Below are 10,167 nucleotides of genomic sequence, written 5' to 3' on the forward strand. Positions count from 1 at the left end.
CGGTGGGCAGAGGGGGCGGGGCCCGGCTCCGCCCTCCGCTCCCATTGGCCTCGGTGGGCAGGGGGCGGGGCCCGGCTCCAATCGCTCCCGCGGCGCGGGACGTCTCGCGTTGCAGGGCAGGGGGCGGAGCGGAGCCGAGCAAGCTCCCCGGATCGCGGGGTTCTGGGCTGTTCGGTGCAGCCTGGCCGGGCCCAGCCCCTCCCGCCCGCCTGATCAAGGAGGCCAGCGTCGCTCCTGTTGCAATGACACACACACACACCCCAGCCCCTTGTCCTGGGTGCTGCACAAAATGCCCCCTGAGTTACAATGTAAATGCATAGGCGTGAGCCCCCCCACACACACACACACCCTGCACCGTCCTGTGTCTTGGGGCCACAGGGAACCTGTCTGCTCCCAGCGTAGAGCCCTGAGGGTTGCTCTAACTTGCACCGGCTGCTGGTAGCTCAAAGGGACCATTGCAGCAGCTAGGAATAGCCACGATGTGGAACTGCCCCCTGGTTCCCAGCCCTTCCCCTCCCCATGGTTCCCTGTAGTAGGAGGGGAGATAGAGCTGGCTGGACTGACTCAGCCTGCCAGGGACTTTCCCCTATGCTGGAGCAACACCCCAAGGACGATCCACCTGTTTTACAGCCCTGCCCCGGGGCAGCTCTGAAGTGGGCCCTTAGAATTTCCACACTCCAGGGGAGCAGCGAGTAGCATTTTGCAAGGCTGCGCTGGAGCATTTGTGAAGCGCCAACCAGGATGTATTACACTCCCTGAGTTCTGTGCAGTCACAGGACAGAGAAAAGATTTTTAACATTTTCTTTGCAACCCCAAGGACTATAAACTTCCTTCTTTTAAACGAAAACTTTAATTCTTCAGCCCAGTGTGGGGAAAGGAGTGTCTTGCTAAGCTGCCGCAAGTGGGCCCTTGCGATGAAGTGACTGTTGGGCAGTGGTGAGTGGAGCTCAGCTTTGTTTTTTTTTTTTTTAACTAAAGTCCTTAAAACAGAAAACTCTACTAGGGTCTGACCAAATACCCCACCCCATGGCCTGGGAAGCAACACAGCCCGGCATCACGTCTCATGAACTATGGGTGCCCCAGGGTACACTTCCTGCTGACAGTTACAGCCATGATTGGAATCTGCAGTTGCACAGAGGTTGCCTGAGGTGAAAGATTAATTTCCTCACTGCTTTAACCTGGCTAATCATCCAAGTAATACTAATGACTTAAGGCCATGTTACTGTTGTAAAAGGTGTTTAGGTAGCTAGACCTTTTGAGACGCTTCCCTGAACACTATTCATTTGACACCTTTGCAGTAAATGTTGCACTTAAACCATACTGTATAGAAGAAAAACTAATTGCATCGCCAGAATCATGTGCCTACCAAAATACAGTATGTTAGGGGACTGGTTCTCCTCCCTTTCTACACTGGGAGCTCTCTAGTCTAGCTGGCATCCCCCTCCCGGTTAGCAATGTTGGGAAGGGCAGGGTGGTTGCAAACCCTGACCACGGTTTGCAGCCTGGGTTGAGAATCTATTAGGGTGGTATTAGGATTGTGCAGCGTATATATGGGGCAGGTCGTCAGGACTCCTGGGTTCTCTTCCTCACTCTACTACTGGCTCAACTTCTGTGTGCCTCAAAATTTCCCTATCAGTAACATGAGGATAATAATTCCGCCCTTATATGGGGTGGCGTGAGGCTTACATCTAAAGCGCTTAAAGATTCTCAGAAGAAGGACCGCATTAGAAGTTTAAAATATTAGTATTAGCTGTGTGCTAACTAAGCAGTTAACATAGTATATGGTGGCCAGTTAGCAGAGTTTTCCAAAGGATCTCAACATGTGTCAGAGCAGAGGTTAGACCTGGGAACCTATTAGTGACAGAAATTCCCATGTCATTTACTCGCAGCGGAGTGTGGTATTTCCAGCTGCAGTTGCAATGGGAAGGCTGGTAGGGAAGCAGCAAGGGCACCTCCTTGCATGCCTGCATCAGGGGAGACAGATAAGTGACTTTTTCTCCGGGGGTCCAGGCCTGTGAATCACCTTGTTCCCCCCTCCCTAGGGTGACTAGATCATGTCCCGATTTTATAGGGACAGTCCCTATATTTGGGGCTGTGTCTTATATGGGCATCTATTACCCCCCCATCCCTTGTCCCGATTTTTCACACTTGCTCTCTGCTCACCCTACGAGAGAGACAGAAACAGACCGACAGACTTGCTTGTGCTTAACTGGGTGCGAGCTCCCTGACTCCACAGTCTGCAGTGTTACCCACCCAAACAATCCCCTCTGGGCACTGCCAGCCCTCACCTTGCCCTGCAGGTAACAATAGGTGCACCCAGCCCCTGAGTCACTCCGAAAGCTTCCCCCTGTAGCGTCCAGCCCTTAACCACTGCACACTCCCAGAAGGACCAGATCAGCTGTCCCCAGAGGAATAGGGTGCATACCCGTTTGTTTGATTGAATCGAGCTCAACTCCAGAGTAACATCACAGCTCTGAGTTACATTTATGGAGAAAACAATCATAAGTTTATCATCAAGGGCTAAGGTGTAAGAGCTAGTGAATCAGAACAGTGGAGATGGTTAGCTATAAAACACGCAGACCTGGGTCTACGTTTATCAGTGGTCACTCCCCTATATAACAATGTAGATTTTCCCCAAAGGTGCAGTCTTCTGCAGAGCTAGCTGGTTTCAGACAAAGCAGGATGAAAGCATCCCCCTCTGCCAGTGCCAGAGGCTTTCCACAGTGACTGCATCACAAAATATCTCCTTGCATTATATTTATGTTCTTCAAAGTTCATCCCCCCCCCCCCCGCCCCCAGAGACAGGACAGCCCCTGGGGTTTAGTCTCTGCGGTGTCTTCCCACCCTCCTGTTGATTTCATAAGTATATAGGGCTCCCATTCTGTTGGCTTACAATGCTTAATCTCCATGTGAATGGAGGCAGACGGGTGAACATACAGCCCTCTGTCTGGCAAAGCCTGTTCGTCAGCCCTGCTGGGACGCAGACTAAACACATTTTTCAGCACGTACACACAGCCCCTGAAATATCATCTCTGCCTATGTCTTGCAACGGTGATGGGGCTCAGTGTGGCACAAGCTTTTATTAGGGACCTCATATGGCCCTTTTTGGAGCAAGACTATAAAAGCAGTGTGTTAGGCGTAGTGAGTTTGTCAGGCCTGACAGGCGTTGCTGTTAGAGACCAGTAAGCCTTTCACCCGCGCGCGTCACAGTAGCATGGCTCTCTGTTGCTGTCAGAGGAGTTATTAGTAGGAAACCTCGTGTTTTGGTCAAGATCTGCTTTATTTCCTTGTTGCACATTGGAGTTGGTAGGCGCCTGCGTAACATGCCCCAGGTGGGGGCAGTATGAGAAGCTGCACAGAGTGTGGTCTGATCTGCAAATGCCTATCGATGTCTGAGTGTTTTATGTCCTTCTCGGTGTCTCTGGGGTAGGAGGTGCATTATACAATGATTCATGGACATTAAGGCCGGAAGCCATCATCCCAGTCACTTAGAATCATAGAATATCAGGGTTGGAAGGGACCTCAACTTCCTATGTAACACCCTGTGGTTCCTACATCCAGCCCGCTAACCTGTGGTTAACTTGTTGCTGGATGGTTCTGGCTGGCAGAAGTACCACTTAGCTGTCTGCAGCAGGAGTGGGTTTCTGAGGAGTTGTCTCTGCGTGGACTTGATCCAAAAGCCATCGACATCCGTGGGCTTTGGATCGGGCCCCACGTGTCCAGGACACACGGCCGTTGGTAGCACTCGGGACATGGGAAATCCAAAGCTGTGCACTCAGGTGGATGTGGGCTAGTCTGCGCCCTTAGAGCTAGAACTGCCCTTGAAATCTGTGCACGAAAGCCCCCCCCCCCCAGATATGGCGTTCACACTCCTGTGCATAAAGGAGGAGGTCACCCAACACCTCTGCGGCACCGTCTCTCCCTTTGAGGGCCCCTTGGGGAGCTCAACTGTATTACCTATAACTCAGCCTTCCTCTGCAGTAAGGAACTCTCACGTGTGTGGGGGGAGAGAGGTGGTCATGGGAGGCCCTACGAGGCACTGGATGGGGTTAGCAAGGCCCCAGAGCCAGCATGAAGTTTGTTTCACAGGTGGGTTGAGGGGGGAGAAACCTCCCTGCCCTACAAGGCAGTGATCAGAGGGAATCCCTGCAAAGGAGTCCCCACAGAGGCCTGCTGTGTCTTTTGCTCTTTGCACGATAAACATAAAATAAAGGAACGACACAGGCATGGTGGGGTTCCAGTAACACACCATGCAGGGTCTAGCTACTGTCTAGCCCAGGGGTGGGCAAACTTTTTGGCCTGAGGGCCACATCAGGGTTGCGAAACTGTATGGAGGGCCGGGTAGGGAAGGCTGTGCCTCCCCGAACAGTCTGGCCCCCGTCCCATCCGTCCCCTCCCACTTCCTGCCCCCTGACTGCCTCCCTCAGAATCCCTGACCCATCCAACCCCCCCCCCCGGCTCCTTGTCCCCTGACTGCCCCCTCCTGGAACCCCCATCCCTAACCGCTCCCTGGGACTCCACACCCTATCCAACCCCCCCTGCTCCCTGTCCCCTGACTGCCCTGACCCCTATCCACGCCCCTGCCCCCAGACAGGCCCCCTGGGACTCCCATGCCTATCCAACCCCCCACCGTACGCGCCCTCTCTGATCAAGACCCAGTGAGTGTGACTAAGAGCAGAATCTGGTTGTGAGCCAAGTCCTTATCCTGGTTTGCACAGGCTTTGTTAACGAAACTCCAGGCCTCGCTGTTTGAAATGAAATGCAGGCCGGTGCGGCATGGAGATGGGCGGGGGAGTGTGGCAGGAACTTTTTAAGAGCGCGCCAGATACAGTAACTCCCGATTTAACATCCTCTCGCTTAACATTGTTTTGATGTTACGTCACTTGCTCCATTACAGAACATGCTCGTTTAAAGTTGTGCAATGCTCCGCTACGATGTCGTTTGGCCTCCTGCTTTGTCCACGGCTGGCAGCCCCCCATCAGCTCCCCTACGCCCCCCCACAGCAGACTCCACAGATCAGCGCCTTTCCCCTACTCCCCCTGCCTCCTGCCTGCAGCAATCAGCTGGTTTGCGGTGTTCAGGAGGCAGGGGAGGGAGGGGGGAGGCTGCGTGCCGGGTCCTCGCTCCTCCCTCCAGCCTCCTGAATGCCGCAAGGCAGCTGATTGCTGCGAGCAGGAGACGGGGAGAGCAGGGGGAAGGCGCTGATCTGCGGGGTCTGTCAGCGGGCGGGAAGCGCTGGGGTGTGTGTAGGGGAGCTGATGGGGGGGGCTGCCAGCCTAATACCTGTATTTAATTGCTTGTTTAAAATGCATATAATGCCTTATGTCTGGCAAAAAAAAAAAAATCCCTGGAACCTAACCCCCCCCACGTACATTAATTCTTATGGGGAAATTGGATTCACTTAACATCGTTTTGCTTAAAGTCGCATTTTCCAGAAACAGAACTACAAGTTAAGTGAGGAGTTACTCTGTCTGGCCCTTTGGGTAAGGAAATGCTGTATCCTGGAGGGTTAACAGTTAATGGCCCTTCTTCATGGCCGTCTGGGATGAGCTAGGCAGCCAAGGGCCAGGGTTGCAATGATCAAGGATTCTGATCTATAGACTCACAGCTGTTCCCTTTGCCGTGAAATTGACAAATTAAGAATCTCTCTTGTTGTAAATTTCACCTCCAGCCCCTCAGTCTCTGTATCAGAGTTTAGCCCCTTCACCCTGGCCAGCTCAGCGATGGGGAGTGGAGATGTAGCCCTATGTATCCTCCACCATGGCAATGATGCCGGCAGAGGGCAGGATTCCTGTAGGATAAGTGTAAAATTAAAGAACTAAAGTTTGGTTAAGAAAATAACACTTGCACTTTATAGTTCATGGCCAGTAAGGAGAAGACCCCAATCAGCAAGTAAATGAAGGCCGGGAGCATAGCAAGTAGTGTTACGTGTAGTATGGGACGGATGTATGGTTCCAAAAGTAAATAATAAAGTAAAAGAGCTGTAGTAACAAAATAAAGAAAAACTACCTTAAAAGCAGGGGCGGCTCCAGGCACCAGCACGCCAAGCGCGTGCTTGGGGCGGCAAGCCACTGGGGGCGCTCTGCCGGTCGCCACGAGGGCAGCAGGCAGGCTGGCTTCGGCGGCTTGCCCACAGAGTGTCCGCTGGTCCCGCGGCTTTGGCAGACCTCCCTCAGCGGGAGGTCCGCCAAAGCCGCGGGACCAGCGGACCCTCCCAGGCAAGCCGCCGAAGCCAGCCTGCCTGCCGTGCTTGGGGCGGCAAAATGCTGACATCACTTGTTTGTTAAAGGGTATAAAAAGAAAACTCTTAAAGCGTTTCATTTAAAGGGTTTCATTAGTACCTCCTTGACCACGCTGGAGCCAACCAATATGGGTCAAAGCACCCTGGATTTAGCCCATTTGTAAGTATCTTGATCAAATGCGTATAAACGTTTTGTTACCGGTTGGGTGTTGTACATTGCTTATTAGTTAGGCTTTTTAGGCATGTTTAGAGCAATTGTATAAATACCATTTTGGCCTTTGGCTTTAATAAAGGCGTTTATGGTTAAATTAGTTAGTATTTGGTGGCTTCCCATTCAAACATTATTAATAATTTCAACAATTCCCGGCCCGGGGCTGGGAGCAGGAGGGCTGTTTGCACCCCAGATGACTTGAAGGGATAGGCATGCGCCTAACCAACCCACACACCCATTCGCCGACATGTTGGCAGGCAGCTGCTGGGCTCCCCTCCTCTTTTGTGCTGAAGGCCTGATCCACTGAAGTCAGTGGGAGTTGGATCAGGCCCTGGGGATGGATCCTGCTCTGCACTGCTGGGATTGGGGGAGGGAAGGCAGACGTCTGGAGCTCCCAATGTCCTCCTGCCCATTCCCCACACCAGTGTAACAGCGGGCAGGACTGAGGTCTCACGCTCGGTTTCCTCCCAAGTTTCATAGGCGAGGCCTTGGCTCTGCTGCTGTGACTCCCGATATGGAGGCTGTAGTTTTAAGCATAGATGTGGGCAGTAGCCCAGGTTGTAATCCTAGCTGTGACACATAACAAACAGTTTAAGATTGGGGCTGTAGATTATTTTATCCCGCAGCGTTGGAAGTGTTTGTACATTGGGCGGGCTGAAAGCCATTGAACCACACTGTAAACCTTGCATATGATGGAAACCACTTCAAACCTGGGGTGCTACTGCACCCCCAGCACCGCTCGTTCCAGCACCCCTGATCTTACCCAGCTGATGCTGCAGAGCCCAGGTGGGTAGGCAAGATGACCTGCATAGGGATTTAGCCAAGATACCAGATCAAATACTGCCAACTCTTGCAAAAAGATGTAGGAGACTCAAAAAGACGCAAATGATCCTAGCATTGGTCTTGTGCCTCATTCAGAAGACAGCTCCATAAATCCCATGGCACCGTCTAGGTATGTGCTGGGGCAACGGATTTGGAGCTGATCTGGAGGAAACCACCTTGTTGTTCTGGCTTGGTTGTTTGGCACTAATAATCAGGAGTTCCCAAACTGTGGCCTGATGGCTCTTGGAGAGCGGGCTGGTCAGGCTGTGCTAACTCCCAGAGATAAATAGAGCTAAGAGAGGATAAGACATAAATCCTTTGCTAATATTACTCATATTATCGCTGTCGTTGCCACAAGAGTTTTACTTGATTATGCACAGGACAGTATCTCCTAAGATGTGCTCCGCTCTGTGAAAAAGTTCCTCAACCCCCCATCTCAGACATACCCAGCAATACCCATGTCAGCCTGGAGATTGCTTTCTGGGAGGGGGGGGTGGGGGGGTGTCTCATCTTGGCAGTTAGCAATGTAGGGGCATTACGTCCACCCAGTATCTGTTTGGGACATTTGCCTCTAACATTTCTGCTGTTGATTTTAACAAACAGGTTTACCTTCCTCAGTTCTTACTCTTTGGGCTTTACTTTCTCCTTTGGGTCCTTTTCGTCTGTCCTGCTTCCATCGCTTTTCCTTGCTCACCTTTCATTTTGCTGCCTCTCCTTTGTGGCTCTGTTGTTCCGTTCCCTTTCTTTCTCCTGTGCTGCTTTCCAGGGACCAGCTTGATTTTTCTCTCTGCACTTGAGAGCCTTATTGTATTTTAATGTGTGTTTATTATTATTAGTTTTATCTTCATCCTTCCAAACTGTTTTTCTGGCTGTTGACTCCATGAAGTTTGTTCTTCTCTCCCAAAGCCTGTGTGTGATGGGGGTGGGGGGGATTGGGACTCAAGGGGTGTAATCCTGGCTCCAATGAATTCGGTGGCAAACCCTGCATTGAACATCGGCGGAGCCAGGATTTCACCTAGGAGCTTGATTTTCAGAGGTGTTGAATACTCACAATCTCTGTTGAAATCAGTGGGAACAGCAGGTGCTCAGCACCTCTGAAACTCAGGCCTTGACTCCCTTTAACCCCAAGGTAGTTTTATCTGTAGCTCGCACCCCCCAGAATGAAACCTTTGGGCAACATTTAGCCCTGGTATAAGCAACTGCAACTTAATTCACGTCAGTGGAGGTGCATCCACTTAGCAGCAGGTGTGAATTTGACCCTCTGTCTTTCTGTCCAGCTGTGTCCCCATTCCCTCCCCAGCCCCTTTCCTTTCATGTCAGACGGTTACTTTCTCTTTTATCTGTACAAGTAGGTGCAGGCAGCAGAGTCCTTATTCTCTGGTGCATTCCTCACAGCTCATGTGCTGAGCCCCGCAGTCAGCCAGGGCCAGCACATCCACTGCTGGGCCTATGTGGTTTGTGAGCAGGGCGGTTCTTTGTTCCAAGCTGGTTCTCCCCTGAGTTCTGTGCCTGGCGTCTAATCCCTGAGCTGAACCAGGGCGCCGGCTGTTGCTATGAAACCTTTGAGAGGTAACAAAGAGAGATAAACAAAGCAGATCAGTGAGGCAGAAGCCGTTGACACAAAGGTAGAGCGTGACTACAAAACACCTGTGAGCAGGGCGGGGCCTGGGATTGTCATGGCCAAAGTGTGCAGGGAAGCAGGCATCTGAGGAGCGCGTGATATGGCAGCTCAGTAGGAAACGCTCCATAGAAAAGGTTAAACACAGGAGGAGGGGAAGATCACGGCCAGTGTGGCGAACACACCTGAGTATCAGTAAGGAGACTGGGTGGATGAAACTCTCTGTTTCTGCAGGGGGACTAAGCAGGGAGCCAGCTCCCAGGGCACTGAACGTGGTCAGACCTCTCTGAAGTCCTTTCTCTTGCAGAGCAGTTGCACAAAAGCAGGTTCATGAACTAATCCAGGGGTCGGCAACCTTTCAGAAGTGCTGTGCCGAGTCTTCATTTATTCACTCTCATTTAAGGTCTCACGTGCCAGTAATACATTTTAGCGTTTTTAGAAGGTCTCTTTCTATAAGTCTATAATATATAACTAAACTATTGTTGTATGTAAAGTAAATAAGGTTTTTAAAATGTTTAAGAAGCTTTATTTAAAATTAGATTAAAATGCAGAGCCCCCCGGAGCGATGGCCAGGACCCGGGCAGTGTGGGTGCCACTGAAAATCAGCTCATGTGCTGCCTTTGGCACCTGTCCCATAGGTTGCCTACCCCTGAACTAATCCGTGTTTAGTGTGGGCACCCACGAGGTTTTCCAGGTGAAGGGTGCAGGCAGGAGAGCGGCACAGACAGTGTGAGCTGAACAGGGAACAGACAGCAAGGAAGACAGAGAAGGGAGCTGTTCCTTGCCAATAGGTCAGGGCTCCTCCATGGTGCCTGAGCTGGGTTTGTGGAAGTGCAATTGCCTGTGTGTGCATTTGGCCACCTCTCTGCAATGTTAGCAGCCTTCTGTAAATAAAACATCCTCTGGGTCCATCTGTGCCAGCTATTTCCTCTTCCAGTGAGAAGCTGACCCCCTGGGTAACCCTGAATCTGCTACTGCTTGGAAAAGATGCAGCAATATCAACTCGGGACCTTGGGCTGAGTGCTATCCGAGTTCTGGGCTTGGAGCTCCTGATGTCGGTGGGGGCTGTATGTGCAGATCTAAGATAATACATGGTCCGGTGTGGTGCACGGTGGTAGGCACTAATGGGAGACTGAGGGAGTGCTAATTATTCATTGTCCTGCATCACATGCACATCTTCAGCGTAGCACTGTTATAATGCTAGGTTTCAGAGTAGCAGCCGTGTTAGTCTGTATCCGCAAAAAAACCAGTACTTGTGGCACCTTAGAGACTAAC

The sequence above is a fragment of the Mauremys mutica genome, chromosome 16 (assembly GCF_020497125.1).
Source record: "Mauremys mutica isolate MM-2020 ecotype Southern chromosome 16, ASM2049712v1, whole genome shotgun sequence".
NCBI classification, from domain to species: Eukaryota; Metazoa; Chordata; order Testudines; family Geoemydidae; genus Mauremys; species Mauremys mutica.